The sequence below is a fragment of the Zalophus californianus genome, chromosome 7 (assembly GCF_009762305.2).
Source record: "Zalophus californianus isolate mZalCal1 chromosome 7, mZalCal1.pri.v2, whole genome shotgun sequence".
Taxonomy (NCBI): Eukaryota; Metazoa; Chordata; class Mammalia; order Carnivora; family Otariidae; genus Zalophus; species Zalophus californianus.
In genome coordinates, this window is record NC_045601.1 from 131787379 (window position 1) to 131804385 (window position 17007).

Below are 17007 nucleotides of genomic sequence, written 5' to 3' on the forward strand. Positions count from 1 at the left end.
CACATGTGAAGTCCAACCGAAATGTTCTTGCAAGTCTAGGGGCATTCGAGGTGAAGGGCTATCCTGAAATGGTCAGTTTGTTCATTGGTGATTGACAGGTGACTTTTATTGAGGGTTATCCTGAGCCAGACGCTGTCATCTGTTCTCTCAGAGTCAATGTTCACAATAGCCCTGTATTACCCAGTATTATGATTGTTTTAATTTATTATTATTTACAGGTAATGAAAGAGAACCTACAAGAACTTAAATCATCTGCCACAGCTCACAGAACTAGTAAATCCAACAGTGACACAGCCAAAACTCTACAGATCCCAAGCCTTTTCCTCTTCACTAGGCCTGGTATGTCCTAACAATAAAAATTTGATAATTCAACAAAGAGGGATAGTAGGTTTTTATCAGAGTCCTTCCAGGCTCCTTAAAACACTGCATTCACAATGAAAGAGCACATCCTCTGGATTTCCAGGGTTTTCCCTAGGCTGCAAGAGAGCCCGGAGGAGATGGTGTGAGCTGGTGCCAATCCCATAGGAGGTAATCTGTCTTATTCTGCAGTCGAAGCAGGGCTTTCATTTTTCTCCACAGCCCGGATTTTCCAACTGCCCCACTGTCATAGGCTTTCAGTCTTTGCTGCTTTCGAAAGTTCCTTATTTGTTTGTTTCTTCTGTTTTTGCTTATTTGGGCAGGAACAAGGAAGGGCCACGCACATCCAGACGCTCCAGGTGGCTCAGGAGTGGTCCAATGACCCATTTCCTTGCAAAGTCCTTCAGGGCAGAGCCTGGCTGAGAGCTGACATGATCTCACATACCTACGGACAAACAGAGGAGTTTTTACTAGTAGCCATGACGAAAGAGCAAACAGAGAAGCAGCTGGAAGTGAAGAACTCACCACAAATGGCTTCTGCAGTCATATAGCCCCGTTGGCCTTAAACCTGGAAGAATCGAGAACTAGTCCTTGAAGCTATTGCCGGCAACCAAATTTCACCTACTCTGCCGAAGGCCATAAAGAGGGCTCCCAGCACAGCAGGGAAGAACCTAGGGTTTGTGTCAGGACCTTCGACCCACACCCTTCACCTCAGCAGGGTTGTGGGGTGTGTCAATTGTCAGCTGATAAGGGCTGTCCTGGGGTACAATTTGCCTTCTGACATGTGGAATGGCCCCAGTACTAATTTAGTGTTGAATGTTTATTTCCTCTTGTGTAGTTCTATTCCATATATTTTTCTCTTCCCAATTAGAATTGATGAATTATTTAATCAAGAAAGCCCTTGATGAGACCTCTTCCATTCCAGACACTGTCTCAGGTAAACTCCCTTTGCCGGTGCACATTTTACTCGGGTAGGTAGCTTCCGGTGGGATTCAGACAACACCTAGAGATTCACGGGCCATTTGGACTCAAAGGAACATTGGAGAATTAAGAGCAACAATAGTATTAAGAATAATGACTAATATTTATTAGATCCTTGCTATGGGCCAAGACTTTTGCTAAATTTTTGATTTTACTATTTCACTGAAAACTCACAAGAGTTCTAGTGATCTCCACTTAAAGAAGGAGAAATGAGCTGAAACAAACAGTGGTAAAAACTTTCCCAAGCCCACTCTTTTTTTTTTTCTTTTGCCCCTTCTGGCTGAATCATGGTGTCGTCCTTCCTCGCCCAGGCCTGCCCTCTTTAAACGAAGCAGGGTCACACAGAGGGGACTGGCCCATTGCTTCCATTGTTAATGGACTGAATGAAACCTGTAAGTCTCTGAGAATTAAAGCAATGAAGGTGTATATTTAGAATGATGGATCTTAAGGTTGCTATTTAGAAGCTGGGGACCTGGGTGGCTCAGTAGATTAAGTGTCCGACTCTTGATTTTAGCTCAGATCGTGATCTCAGGGTCCTGGGATCAAGCTCCACCTCAGGCTCCGTGCTGAGCATGGAGTCTGCTTGAGATTCTCTCTCCTTCTCCCGCTACCTCCCCACCCCCACTCACGCACATGTTCTCTCTCTAGAAAATGAAAGAAAGAAAGAAAGAAAGAAAGAAAGAAAGAAAGAGAAAGAGAGAAAAGAAAGAAAGAAAGAGAAAGAAAGAAAAGAAAGAAGAAAGAAAGAAAGAAAGAAAGAAAGAAAGAAAGAAGAAAGAGAGAAAGAAAGAGAGAAAAGAAAGAAAGAGAGAAAAGAAAGAAAGAAAGAAAGAAAAAAAGAAGGAAAGAAAGAAAGGGAAAGAGAGAAAAGAAAGAAAGAAGAAAGAGAAAGAAAGGGAAAGAGAAAGAAAAAGAAAGAAAGAAAGAAAGAAAGAAAGAAAGAAAGAAAGAAAGAAAGAAAGAAAGAAAGAAAGAAAAAGAAAGAAAGAAAGAAAGAGAAAGAAAGAAAGAAAGAGAGAAAGAAAGAGAGAGAAGTAAGGGAGGAAGGGAGAAGGAGCCTAGAAAGCTGGGACCAGAGGAGGCCATGTCTTTGCAGAGGGCAGGAACAGTTTCACGAGGGGGATCAAGGGTAAGAGTTTCCTGAGCAGCAGCAGGTGTGGAAGGGAGATGGCGAGAAGAGGATGGGAGTTTTAAGGAGAATTTCTCAGGGTTGTGAATTAGACCTCCCTCATTGCCAGTATCTCGAGGGATTCAGTAATAATTGCAATTACTTTTCCATCTTTATCGATGGTTATGCAGTGGTTCTCTGAGTAGACTGGCAAGTCAAGAATAGACCACATGGAACCCTAATTCTCCGATAGGTGGCACAACCATTTTTTCAAGTATGTATTGACAGGTATTTTGTCCTAAGGATGCAAAGATAAAAAGGTAAGAACTTTAAGATTAAGAATCTCACAAACGGGTATCTACCCTTCTATCTGGAATGACTGCTAGACCTTTGCCCTTCTTGGTTGTGTGCTCAATGTATCTGTACCCAAGAGGGAACAAAACAAAGTCAAGGTCCTTGGCTTGGGAGGGGTGGATTGTAACTCACGATTCCAGAAGTGAGCCAAATGGCAACTTCATTCAAACCCTTCATTTGAGGAATAAGAAAACTGAAGCCCAGAAGATGATGTGACTTGCCCAGGGTCACAGTGCAACAGGACCCCAACAGGGACTGGAGACCCCTGACTGTCTGTCTCTTCTCACAGTGGGCTCCCAGGCACTACTAGGCTGAATCTGGGGACCTCAGCATGCAATTCCATCTCACTTATCCTTACTGGGAGTTGACAAAACTTGTTAGGGACTGCAAGAGGGGCTGCCTAGAAGCTGGAGGCTGGAGGGCCTTCCACATTGCCATGGGAAATGTCTGTGATGCAAGTCATGGTTCTTGCCCAGGCAAGGCCTCCTGGTCACTCTCAAGTCCTGTCTCCCCTTGGATTCTGATCTTGGCACCAGTTCCAAGCAGGTCTGAGGACTCTGGTCATTCAGTTTTACCTTTCATTGAGGGGAGAGGAACAGAGGGCTACGAGACCCTGTTCTTTTCTGGAGAATGTTGACTTCCTGCCTCTCTCCACAGCCTCATCAGTGGGAGGCCCACTCATCAGAGATAAATTGATACTTGGAAAGATCAAAGGTTCATCAGGAAGGCAGTTCATTCCAGTGATCTATCAGCTGTTTGGGTTTGTCTAGGTGGGGAAAGAAACAACAGTTCTACTTGAGGTGCCACCAAAAGGCTGCCTATGTGGCAGTGGAGCTGCTGAGGAGGCTGGATGGCTGGATGTGCCTCATCCTGGTCATTTATCAATGGTGTCAGCCATCCTGACACCTGATTACCTTGTTTATTTGGGGAATGGGGAGGAGACATTCTCCTGGGCTTAATGCTGTGGAGGCCAATCTTTCTCTGTCAGCCCAGTGGAGAGGCTGCCGTCCTCCTGTGGAGTAGCTCAATCCCTGAAATTCACTGTCAAGACAGGGGAATAATTAGGGGGGGGTACACATTTTGTGTCTCCAATGAGTCCTCAAGGCTCTGGGTCTGTTAATGTCTGGAGGCTGGAGGGGTAAGTGGGTGCTTCCTCGTTCTCTCTCTCACACACAGAGGCCCCAGAGCTTTTGAAGCAGGGTGTTGTCCTGGAGACGCTGTGCCCTGGGGCTAGGCCCGGGCTGTGGACACCCCACAGTCGGCCAGTGTAAACAACCGTGTTCCTGTCCTTGCCAATGTCTCTCCCAGAAATGCAGGCCATGCCATGAATTTACTGTGTGATCTTGAATGAGCCCCTCAACGTCTCTGGCCCTTGGTTTCCTCATCTATCAATAATGATCTCTGTCCAACCATAACTGAACATATGTTTTCCAAAGCGTGGTTTGTGCCAACCTCTGCCCCCACTCCGTATCAGAATTCCTGGGGACATTTGTTTAAAATGTGTGTTCCTGGATCTCATGCCAAGGAATTCCAATTTAATGGCACTGGGTTTGGCCCAGGTATCTGCATTGTTAACAAACTCCCAAGGTGACATTTTAACGCATTTCGCTTCCTTAAATTCACGTCCTGGTAGCAAACTGAACCATTCCATTTAGTACTGGATCATGTTATTTACAGTGTTGATTTGCAATTACTTTAGTCACATAACGCAGCCTGCTTTGATCATGCAAGCTCCATGAGAGCCAACATTCTAGTTTTTTTCCTTTTTCAAAATTGCCCTACAGTGGAGATTGATTAGAATGGAGCAGGAAGGAACTTTCTAGGGTGACAGAAATATGAGGGGTAGAGGTTACACTGGTGTATCCATTTGTCAAAGCCCACTGAATTGTAACAAAAGAATTTGAATTTTCACCGTATCTAAGTTGTACCTCAGTTGAATAAATTAAATCAATTAACACCACAAAGAACAACAAAAATGTTGACTCAAAATTCCTATATGGTTAACCCAAAGGCAGCCAGCCTGAATCAGAAATGCTTTGTCTGAGGGAGACTGTCGGCAACATTTGAAAAGGCTCTGCAGCTAGCAACATTTTTCTTAAACTAAACCATTTCCCACCCTGACCACCAATGGGATGGCAAAGCCAATCGCAGGGCCAGCCCTTAGACTGAGGACCGGCAGGGACTCTGGAGTGACTCAGGGGAGCTCATGGACAAAACACTCTTCCCTTTCTCACACACACAGGAGGAGTGTCCTGTCCATTCCCTCCTGGCTCTTGACACCAAGAGGGCCTGAGGCACATGAGTGATCTGCAACCAATCAGCCCCAGCTTCCGCCCTCTCTCCCCCCCTGCCACTGTCACCAGGATCAAGCTGTGAAGGCTGCCCGGCTTCATTCCAGACATTTCTCTGGGGCTGCTTTCCTGCGTGAAAATGTGCATCCCTGCCTTCATTCAGTTCACACTGATCAAGCATCTATGGAGCAGGCATGGGGCTGGGTGCCACAGTCGCTAAAATGAGTGAGAAGCTGTGTCGGTCCTCAAGCCCTCACAGTCCAGGGGTCCAGCTGAGTAAAGGTGCAATCTGAGGGCAGGATGAGGGGCGCCTGGGTCGCTCAGTCGGTTAAGCCTCTGTTCAGCTCAGGTCATGATCCTGGGGTACTGGGATAGAGTCCCACATTGGGCTCCCTTTTCAGTGGGGAGACTGCTTCTCCCTCTCCCTCCACCCACCCCCTCCCCGGCCCAGCTTATGCTCTCTCTTGTGAGCTCTCTCTCTCTCTCTCTCTCTCAAATAAATAAATAAACATCTTAAAAAAAAATCTGAGGGCAAGATGTGACCCACAGTCACAGGTTGCATGAGCCTATGACCCCAGAGGAGGAACTCATCACCGCAGGTGACATCTGAGGCACAGAGGAAGGGGCTGGTGGTGAGCTAAGAGGGTGTTCATGAGAGGGGGGCAGGCATCATTTAGTTGGGGGAGTGATGAAAAGGGGGCCCTGGGAATGGGCTAGACCACAAGTTGTCTAATGAGTTTGGACTTTATCCTGAAGCTGCCAAGCCCTGTTGTTGGTTGCTTTTGGTTTTGTTTTTGTTTTTGTTTTCAAATACAGGAGTGACATGCTTTGTATTTTATTTCCTCTCCCCTTTTAACCTAAGGAAATGCAGACTAAATTTCTACCACTCTGGTCTCCACCCCACAGTGAGAATGGCCCTGAGCTCCGGCAGCCGGATGTCGTCTTGGGGGCCACCTCCTTTACCACTCCCCTTCCAGTCGTCAAGAAACCCAGAGGGATGGCTTGTGGACCTCAGGTTCTCCAAACACCAGCTGAATATCCCAATCCTGATCTATGATTATACCTGGGACTCATAAACTTCCTGTGACTTCCACTCTGGCTTGTTAAATAACCGGTTCTACCAATCTCACCAGTGGGAATGCAAGGACCATCTCATTCATCCTGAGGTGTCTTGTCTGGTAACCGCGATGACATCTAAAAGAACTGGGAATAAGAACATTTCCAAACGTATAAAGTCAATGCCATTGCATCTGTGCTGTAGACATTGTTGGCACATATTCAGTTACCCAGTCCTTTATTTGGAGGCTGATCTGCTCATGTTAAACACAACTGAGACAAGTCTAGCATTCTCCATGACCAGCCCAGGGCAGATGAAAAGTAACAGCTCAGAGTGAGGGCAAGATCCAACTCCATAGCAAGCAGGTGAGAGGGAGAATGTAAAAGGCACAACCACCTGCAGCAACAGAAGAAGAAAGAGAGACAAAAGTTCTCAAAATCCCCTTTAGCCCCAGGCGCATTTCTTTCCAGTGGAGCAAACATTTTCATTGTTGCAGTGACACCATCATTTTAATAGCCATCATGTAAAGGCTACTCAGTTTGCTGGACTCTGTTTAATAAGGCAGGGACATGTGCAATAGACGTCAGAAAAAATACCATGAAAATGATTATAATATAGAAATGTGAGTGCTTCAGGGAACACATTTCAGTTGTCTGGGAATTCCACTTATGGGGACTGTGTCACTCTCCAGTGGTAAAAATGAATGAAGCGTTTCTGTGTAAATTACATTGAGTGAGTATCAGGAGATGGACCCTCAACCACCTTTACAGGTAACCTTACAAACAGAACTCTAAGCCTTTCCCTTCCCACAGTATCAACTTCCTTCCGTGCATAACGAAGTGCTTAGAAAGGACTCTTTTACACCTTTTTACAGTAACAGGCAGTGAAGCTCCCTGGTTCTGACTCAAGGGTCTTTCGCAAACTTGCAAGAGCAAGAAGAGAATCATTTCCTCCCTGCTTCTTAGAACCACCCTGGGAATGGTGATTTTCTCTGTGCCCAGCAGTGCCTCAGTCAAGGGACAAATGAATCTCATACATGGTAGCATCCAGTTAGCATCCAGCGAGAGTCTGCTATGATCAATACAACTTTGTACAGGTGAGGTTTTGGGGCAGTGTTTGTTTGGTGGAGGTGAGATTCTGACCCCCTTGAGGCTGGGTGGAACTGAGATCCTTGGTTGAAAGCCTCCAAGCTTGAAAAGCATGGTTGGGTGGAGCTATTAAGAAAAAAGTTATGACAAAAACTAGTGATGTAATGTATGGTGATTAACATAAAAAAAGTTACGAGCTATTATTTCGTTTTATGATAACACTTCATGCCAGCAGAAAGCTCTCAAATCTGATTTTCTTCAGCAATTATTCTTTGCGATTTACAAAATAATTTCGAATGTACTACCTTATTCCTTACATTCTTCCCAATGCTTCCAAAAACTTCTTTCTTCTGACATTGGCTCCTTACTTAAAAAAAAAAAAAAAAAGTACACAGAGGAATAGCTCGTCTGTGTTTCTGTTAACTGAGTTAATGAAATGGAAGCCTCTTCATTGCATAACTTGGGGTTTTCTGAAGTCCCTTTCTGCTGAAAAGTTAGCAAAACCAAAAGGGGAAGGTAAAAGCATTATTTTCCTTCTTCACGTTTCACTGGTATTTTCCAAATCCCCACAGTGTTGCTCCTGACAAACGATTTGCCTGGTGAGGTCCAAACTCTTGTGCTGGCTCGAGTCAGGGTTTTAGATTCCTTGTGTTCGGTGACACCCCGTGTTTTCCTACCTTGCTTTGAATGAAATCCTAGCAGCCTGAACAGAGGCAGACACAAGGCCAAGGACCAAGAGAACTATGCTCAGGCTATTTACTGTCTTCGTGTTTTGCCTTCCTCGGCTACAACATGAGACTAACACCTCCCCACGTAGCCTTGTTCACAGATAGTATGTTGTTGGTGGGAGAGTGCATGAGAAGCATTTTTAAAGGATGGACCTTTACAAGATTGCATTATCCAGCACAGTAAGGGGTTGCAGCTCCCCGGAACAGAACAGGCTACTCTTTGGGAAACTGTGACAGTTAACTTCCAAACCAGAAACCTTGCGGAGGTCATCCAAACGGTTTTTGGTTAAAATGTCAAGTTCCATGCTTCCTATCATTTTATTCAAAAGCAGTGCTCTTGAGAAAGAGTTGGCATGATTCGAATTATTGGAGGCATTGCCTTAGACATCACCCCCCCCCCTCCCCCAGGGTGAGTTGTGAGAAGCAAGGGTAAGGAGAGTATCAGGAAGGTCTGCTGACATTTACTCCTTACCTGGCATATTTTCTCTGTGCAGGTTTTCTGATTTCAGTGTATTTGCAAGAGGCTAGTGAGACAGCCAGCTTCTTCTGGTGGGCATTTCTGGGGGCATCGCTGCAATCAGACCCATTGTATGCAAAGATACATTTGGTCACAGTTCTTGTCCCTGCGCCGATTGTACCTGCTAACACACTCCCAGTGGGGCAGAGAGATTGCGTGAGACTGCATGAGGATCTGTGGGATGAATTCAACCTTCCTGGCACGCATTACCTTGAGAGTCTGCGGATTTAGGTGGATGCTTTCCTTTGCCCTTATTTGTCTGCCTCTCACCTGCTTTACCAGCCAGCTGGTATTTCCACCGCCTCCCTGGTATTGACTGGAGCTGGGGATGTGTTTGGCTTTTCACGGATTGTAAGTAATTATTAACTCTGTGGGGTAGATTATCGTTTTATGTGCATAACATTGCAGGGGGCTTTGAGATGCCACAGCTTGATAAGACCTTCGGAGGCTGTTCTCCTTGGGGGGGCTCCCGGGAACCCACCAATGGTGCCATGGCCCCACACTGGGACTGACCCAGTTTCCTGAGGAGGAAATGCTTTGCACCAGAGGGCAGGGAGAGCGCTCCGTCCCCAGTCTGGCTTCCTGATCTCAAGCCAGGAACCTCAAGCAGCTAAAATCCTTTGGGCAACAAGATTCGGGTTTCACATAGAGCTGTCCCATTTGGTGAAAGCAAGCAGCCTGTTCACGTACATTTTGGAACTTTCCTCTGTGCTGCCTGAGGGCACCGTGCAACCTGTCGTGCCACCTGCTTATTGTGGAGAGCAGGGAGAAGAATGATTCCAGAAAGGTGTCCACAGTCCATCGGCTGAGGCCATCAGTTGAGAGTTCTCTTGAGGCGGATACCTTGTGGACTCTGGGAGGCGGGGAGAGTGGCTAGGGGACGAAAGGCAGAGAGAGATGTGGACAAGGGAAGAACGAAAGTGGGACATCTTCCCCCCACTTGCCCTCGAAGAGTGAGAGCTTCAGCACTCTGTGCTCTGCGCCCACAGAGCAGTGTCAGAGGTCATGCTTTATCCCCAGCTGTGACTGTCACGTGCAGTCTGAGAGACAAAATCAGGACCGAACTCTTTCCTAGGAAGCTCGATGCCCGCCAGCGTACAAGGCACCTTGCACATACAAGCAAATATCCTTATCTAGCTAGTGGCCGCTTGCTCAGAATTTCTAAGCATTCGGTGCTAAGTGATATGAAAGCCAGTGTACCAGTGATAAACACTCTTGGGAAACTGGCTCACCCTTTCCTCTGGCCTAAGCCCCATGCTTTGTGCATCTGTTGACTCTTCTGGCCAGTTCTCCACCCCCTCTCTGCAGCTGCTCAGGGATCTTTCGAGCAGTACCCACCCCCAATCAAAGCCCACTCACAGGAATAGAGCCTAAACCAAGTCCATTCACACTACAAAGGCCATATGTTGTTACCTCTTCCAATGATATTGGCATGATTACTATCCTTACTGGGAGAAAGAAGTTTCAGCCAAAGGAAAACATATCTAACTGTAAAGTTTTGAGAGAAAATGGAACAAGCATTTATTGAGTGTCTACTTTGTCCCTGGCATGCTGTGTGCACAATCTAGTTTAATCTGTAAAACAACTCTCTGAGGAGGCAGTTTTATATTCATTTCCTCAAGGAGTAAAAAAATGAGAGTAATCTCTCTAAAGGTACATAATGGTTTCAACCTGAAAAGGCTTCTGGACTTCATTGTTAGACCCCTGGTTCATCAGGATCCAGGATTCTGGAAGTATCTCGGAGCTGCTACCAGGAAATGGGAAGCTGAGTAAGCAATAGAGAATCGAGGCCTTTCTCCTTGGTTTTGGCCAGAGCAGTGTCACTTGCATACATTTTAAATCTTGAATTTCAGGAAAGTTTGCATTAAGAGTTCAACTAAAAAATAAAATTTTAAAATAACTTCTTCGGCAAAGAGGAATATTTTGAAGGGACTGAAGCAGGGATATACATGACTATATTCACTTTTTAAATCATCACCCTTGGGCTGTGTGGAGAATGGATCCAGCCTAGAACCAGTTGTGCAGAGGAGAGACACGGAGGGCCCGAACTAAGTCTTATGGAGTTTGCAAAGTCAAGAGACCAGATGTGAGAGATGCCGAGGAGAGTGGACTTCCAGCCCCTGGTGACTCCAAGCCTGGTCTTTGGACCAGCAGCCTTGTCACCACTTGGGAGACTGGGAGAAATGCAAATGCTTAGGCTCCCCTCCCCCGGGGCTATGGAAGTAGAATCTGCATTTTGACCTGATCCCCCAAGTGATCCCTATGCCCCCTTGAAATGTCAGAAGCACTGCTTTAGGACTGTTTGCTTGGCAAGGGGGAAGGAGGAAAGACTATATGATGACTTTGACCTTCTGTTCCAGCATCCCAAAATGGGGGCGGGGGATGTTGGAAGAGCGCTTCACCTCAGCAGCCTGGTGATGGCAAGGGCTTTCTAGTGCCAAGACATCTATCTAACTGAGCTGCCAAATAATGACACTGGTTAAGGACCTAGTTGCTCTCTTATTATTTTCTCCCTTTCTCTGTAGGTACAGATTTCTTCAAGCATCTAGGACCATCTCCCTGGATTTGAGATGCCCTACTAAATTGGTCCATGGTAAACCTTTGATGCCTAGACTCTTCTTGACTTTCTTTTATTCTCCCTCAAGATTTTCTTGTCCAACGTTTTATTTTCTCTGGGCTTGCTAATTTAAACTAAGATGCCGATGGCCAAGTATCATACTTCTTCAAAGAAATATTTCAGTATTCACTGAGTCTTAATTCACTGCCATTAGAGATGAGACTATTTCAAGCATGGAGTTAATGAGGCCACATTTGGAGGCATGGGAGTCTTTAAGACCTGCTAACCTAGACAGCACCATCTCCTGTGGCTCCTCCACACATACTTTGTGCTCCTGAAATTCTTGATCTTAAAGTGTTGTGTTCATTCTTATGTGGAATGTGATTCCCCAGCTCCCCTGCTGCCTCCAGGCTGAGGTAGGTGCCCCCCACCTGTGTGGTCTCCTTGGGCATATCTCCATCAGGGCGTGCTATCACACTACACCTTGTTGATTTACATGTCCCTCCCACCCTTGATTCTGTGTCTTTTCATCTTTGCACCCTCAAAGCATAGCAGAGTGCCTAGCTCATACCGGAGGCACAATAAATATTTGTTAAATGAGTCAATGAAAGAATGTGTGACTGTGGATGAGGCTGGTATGGGGGGGTAGGATGAATTTGGGGAGTCAGAACAGCTGTGTATTGAGCAGTTTGGGGTTAGAGCTCATGAACTTCTTGACCTATGCTGAGGTCAGAAGCTACTCTGTATTCTCACACGGGTTTTTGAGTATCTCTGAATTACTTTTAATATCCTCATGGGCCCTTCTGGTGAACAATAATCTAGAACATTCCTCCCCACCTTAACTTTACAGGCAAGCATTGAAACCTGCTGCTCAGTTATTTTCCCTAACAAACTTGCATACGGTAAAGTGGGTTTGGTCACTTATTTTTACTATTCTTAGTTGCAGTGGTATTTTTAGTATGTTTTCACTTGTTGAACACTTAGAGCCCAAGGCACAATAGACTTGCATAAGTTGACTCTGGCCAACTCTGTTTGTGGGGGAATTCCTGGCCTTAAGAAGTGATGCACTCCTACCCAGTCTAGCTACCCCAAACAAATTCCAGGACAATACAAAGAATGTTAAGAATAGCAAAGCAAGAAAATACTTCTTGCAGCTTCAAGCTTGGGGGGATGCATTCCTCCCCACCTTAACTTAAGAATCTCCCTACAGAAGGAGGAAACAAAGACAGATCCCTGGGGGCAAAAAATGACAGAGTATGTGTCTACTGAATGGACACACGTGTGTTTTGTTGTCACTATTATCATCAATGATCCTCTGTTGTTGCAAACAGAGACCATAATAGTATCCTGATGGGCAACCAGGCATTATGATTTATCTTTTAATTCTTCTCTGCTAACGATCCTCTGAACATAGTCTACCGATCACTTTTTCCTTGCCTTTCATTCTTTATCCTAACACCTCTGAAGTGTAGTTCTTGTTCTGCATGCTCCCAGCCCCCATGGTGGCCATTTCTTCATTTCAAGGCTCCATTTCCCCATAGCTCCACTCAATTTTTCACAGTCCTACATGGTGACATACTGTTTTTTTCTGGTCACTACTGCACATATATTACATAATAACATAGAGAGTATCTTTGGAAAATGAACCCCAAGCTTATTTTAAGCTGTTTCTTTCCCGTGCCATGGTTAACAACACTTGGCTTATTACAAATCACAGATGAGCCACCCATATGGATCAAGATTATTTTCTTGCCTTCCAGCAAAAGGATGGTAGCTGGCTCCTCTTCCAACGTTGGAGAGAAATGCCTTAATTTCATGCTCTGATCATCAGAGTTAGATAGCATGCACATGGTCAAGACTGAGACAATGTGAAAATGAATGGAGGTCCTGGAAATGATGCTTGCTGAGAAGAGAGAAGCATAAAGGCCTCCTTTGCCTCTTTTCAACATGTCTTAGAGCCAATTCCAACTTTAGTTATACTACTTCTAATTTAAGAGACTTCACTGGATTTCCTCTTGTGTCTGCCATAGTTTTGCCAATCCCCACAACAATATTGTTTCAACTGTAACAGAATTTTTGACTAAGTGGAAAATTGACTAATACAAGACAAAGTATACCTGAAATGATTAATATTTTTTCAAGTTTCTATGTTGCATGTCTCGGGTTAAAATGCAAGATTCAGAATCCATTGCGGATGCAACTTACTACTGCCATTTAACCAATAACATTGAACAAACTAGCTTTCAATATGAAAATGAGTGCCTGGCTCTGGTGTAATATGGGAAAGCAACAACTCTTCACTATGTGAACCATTTATATGTTCTATGGAATAACCAAAGAGAGAAAGAAAAGAAAAAAACGAAAAGAAAAGAAAAAGAAAGGAAGAAAAGAAAAATGAAAGACCATGTAATGATATACTGTATGGTGACTAACATAACATAATAAAATAAAATTAAATAAAAAAAAGAAAAATGAAACACCATGTCCAAATTTAAAATGCATTAATCAGATCTTAGTGACAATAAGAGATTTTTCTTTTTTAACATCCCTGGAATGGGCACAAATAGAACATAGGGGTAAACTGCATTTAAATTCCCATATTGCAGGAGGCACCTCGGTGGCTCATTTGGTCAAGCGTCCAACTCTTGATTTCAGCTCAGGTCATAGTCTCAGGGTGATGAGACAGAGCCCTATGTTGGGCTCCACACTCAGGGGGAGTCTGTTTGTGATTCTCTCTTTCTCTCTTCCTCTGCCCCTCCCCCTACTCACAAGCAGGTACACACTCTCTCTCTCTCTCAAAAAAAACAAAATCCCACATTGCAGAGAATATTATTTCATGCTCTAATTCAATTATTTTATTTCTTTTCTTTCTTCTTCTTTATTTTTTTCATTGTTTTTTTTTTTTGTTTGTTTGGTTGGTTGGTTTTGTTTTGTTTTGTATGTGCATGTTTTGTGGTTTGCTCTCTGGAAGATGACAAATTGTATAGCTCAGTGACATAAATTACCTGAACAATTTACTGGAGAAGTTCCTGGCAGAAAAGGCCTGCTAGCTCCTATGTTCACTTCCTTGCTGCCTTAAGAACACTATGTACCCTCCAGAGCCTGGGGCGGCCTGATTGGGCTATATTATTTTCATATACACAGTCTGCTGGTTAGGGGCCTAGGAAGTAGAGCACATTCTCCTATTCTGTCTAAGAAGGGTCAGGCCAGACCTTATTATTGCCCCTTCAGTTCTGCTACTTTGCCTCTGGTAATGCTCAGGATTTGGTAATTCAGGGAAAAGACAAGGCCAGTTCTGCCCCTGGACAGCTAAGACATAATTGCTGTCCATGGCATGCCAGGATTTTATAAATTCTAGCCTGTGATCAGTTCCTACCCTGAAGAATGTGTTCTGATTGTGTCTACCAGTGCTGACATATCTACAAATAAGACATAAACACAGTTGTTAATCATCTGGCACCTTTTAAAAAGACAGGATCGTCCTGCTGTCTAGCTTTTGGTGTTGTTAAGGTCTGATAATGTGATTGTGAGACATGTTAGTGCTTTCCTCTATTGGCTCCAAATCAGGGATGATCAAGTGTTTGTAGACCCGGGCTCAGCCAGACCCTTGAGCTGCAAGTCTCCTTTTACCTGACCCAAAAGTGGTGGCCCCCTCCAGTTTCTCCAGGCTTACCCTAATTGTCCCTTTCATACTTCTGAGGGCACATGTATAAATACATTAAATGTATCTAGAAGACAACAAGTGTGTTTAAAACAGTCTCAACTTTAGGTAGTAGTGAGCCTTACTGATTCGAGATATCCTAGGCCAGAGAATGGAATGGGATTATCCACCTTTTCCCTTCTCTTTCCTTTTTCACAATCCAAAGGTGAGTTTGGTACTGCCCAAATACCAGACTTAAAACGCACCCAGGGTGCCTGGGTGGCTCAGATGGTTGAGCGTCTGCCTTCGGCTCGGGTCATGATCCCAGGGTCCTGGGATCGAGTCCCGCATCGGGCTCCCTGCTCCTTGGGAGCCTGCTCCTCCCTCTGCCTCTCTCTCTCTGTCTCTCATGAATAAATAAATAAAATCTTAAAAAAAAAAAAAAACGCACCCAACCCCAAACAGAACATCAAGTTAAAACCATCAGTTTCTCCCCTCAGGTGGTCACCCAGTCCGTAATTTCCCATTTCAGGGACTAACACCTGTATCCTCTGTGGATGTTGAACACCTGACTTTCTTTACCTGCTGAAGGCTTGGGGCATCTCTTCCCCATGATCACCACTGCTAACCCCCCACAACCAGGCTCACATCTGGACTGTGGAAGCAGCTCCCAATCAGTGTACCTGCATTCAGCCTTTCTCTCTGCCCTCCCTGTGATGGCCAGAACAAGCTTCCACAGGTGCTGTTGGCAGTGCCATCTAGTGACCCAGTAAAAAGTTTCGCTGATTACCTTAGATCTCCAACAACTGGCTTTATTTGAATGTCTCTCCTTCCTTTCTTATTTCTCGTCAAACCTGCCTGTTCCCAGCTCAGATAATGTGCCTGTTCTTCACTTCACAAGAGTGGCTAGATATTTGCCCTGAAGGCTTTGTTCAAATCTTTCCACTAATCTGGGATTCTCTCTCCCCTACTCTCCTTGCCCCTCTCAAGACCCAAGTTCCTCATCCAGGAGCCCACTGTTGTTAACCAGGGGCTCACTCTGATGGCCTCTTCACTCTGCTTCCTCTGTGCCCTGAAAGGTTTTAGTCTATTGACGCTTGAGTCAATAGAAAATCATTTTGACCTGATGATATTTTGTTTTATAATTACTCACAAGGCGCTCCTGGTATTTGGAGTGTCCCTCTACCAAACCCTCCCCAACCCATCTACGTCATAGAAAACTTTCTGAAGTCAGGAGCATGTCTCCTCTTGTTTTTTATACCGTCACCCCCAACAAAGTCATGTATCTATTCAGCATTCCTTCAACAAATGTCCATAAGCATATAAGGGTCGCAGGCACAGGGGATAAGGAAGACAGACCCAGTCCTTGGCCTTAAAAGCCAGTGTGGAGTGGGCTTATAGAGCTAACATCTGGGGACATAAAAGAAAAATGAGGCATATATTTTCCAAAGGAAGAAAAAAGCATATGTGATAGCTTCATGAATAGTGGCAAGAGAGATGGGAAAATCACATCTAATGATTTATTTCATGACACAACAATGCAGGTAGAGAATACCATGGCAGGCGGTGAACAGTCCATCTGCCAGATTCTGCAGACTTTCTATGTCCTCTCGAAATAGTAGGGCCAGTCTTCGGGGGTAGTCTGGAAGTATTCTATATCTGGGTCTGCATAGTGGCTACACAGGTGTATACATATATAAAAATTCATCAAGCTGTGCATGTATCATAACTCAGTAAGAATAAAATGGTCGTGTGTGTCTGTGTATGCTTAAAGAAAAATGGTAAGAAGAAAAACAAAGTAAAAATTTGGCTGTCGGCATGACCTTTTATTCCCATAAAAATTCCCCCAGATCAGTCCTGTCTAGATCCCTAGGACCCAGGTTGGAGATATTTTTGTGGTCATAAACTGCAGAGCCATCTGAATGGATTCTTGTTGCATTCCATGGGAGCATTGGAGCAAGTCAGCGATTCTCAGATGCTGGAGGATTAGTAATGAACCTGAAGATAGTGCAGAGTTTCTGAACTCTGGCAGCACATTAGGACCACCAGATCATTCTTACAGAAACACCAGTGCAGGGACCCCGCCTCTGAGATTCTGATTCAGTTGGTCTTGGATGGGGTCCTGTACCACTATTTTTAAAAAAGTACCGTTTTTAATGTGCAGCACGAATTCATAATCTCTAGTGAATCCCATGCCCTCTTTATAGAGTTAAGGAAATGGGATTTCACAAAGTTTAAGTGATTTGCCTCAAGCAATGCTTCTGGGTACATGTCTCAATTATCGGGGGGAGCTTGTGGAGTGTATCCATGCCTGAGAAGAACCACTGGC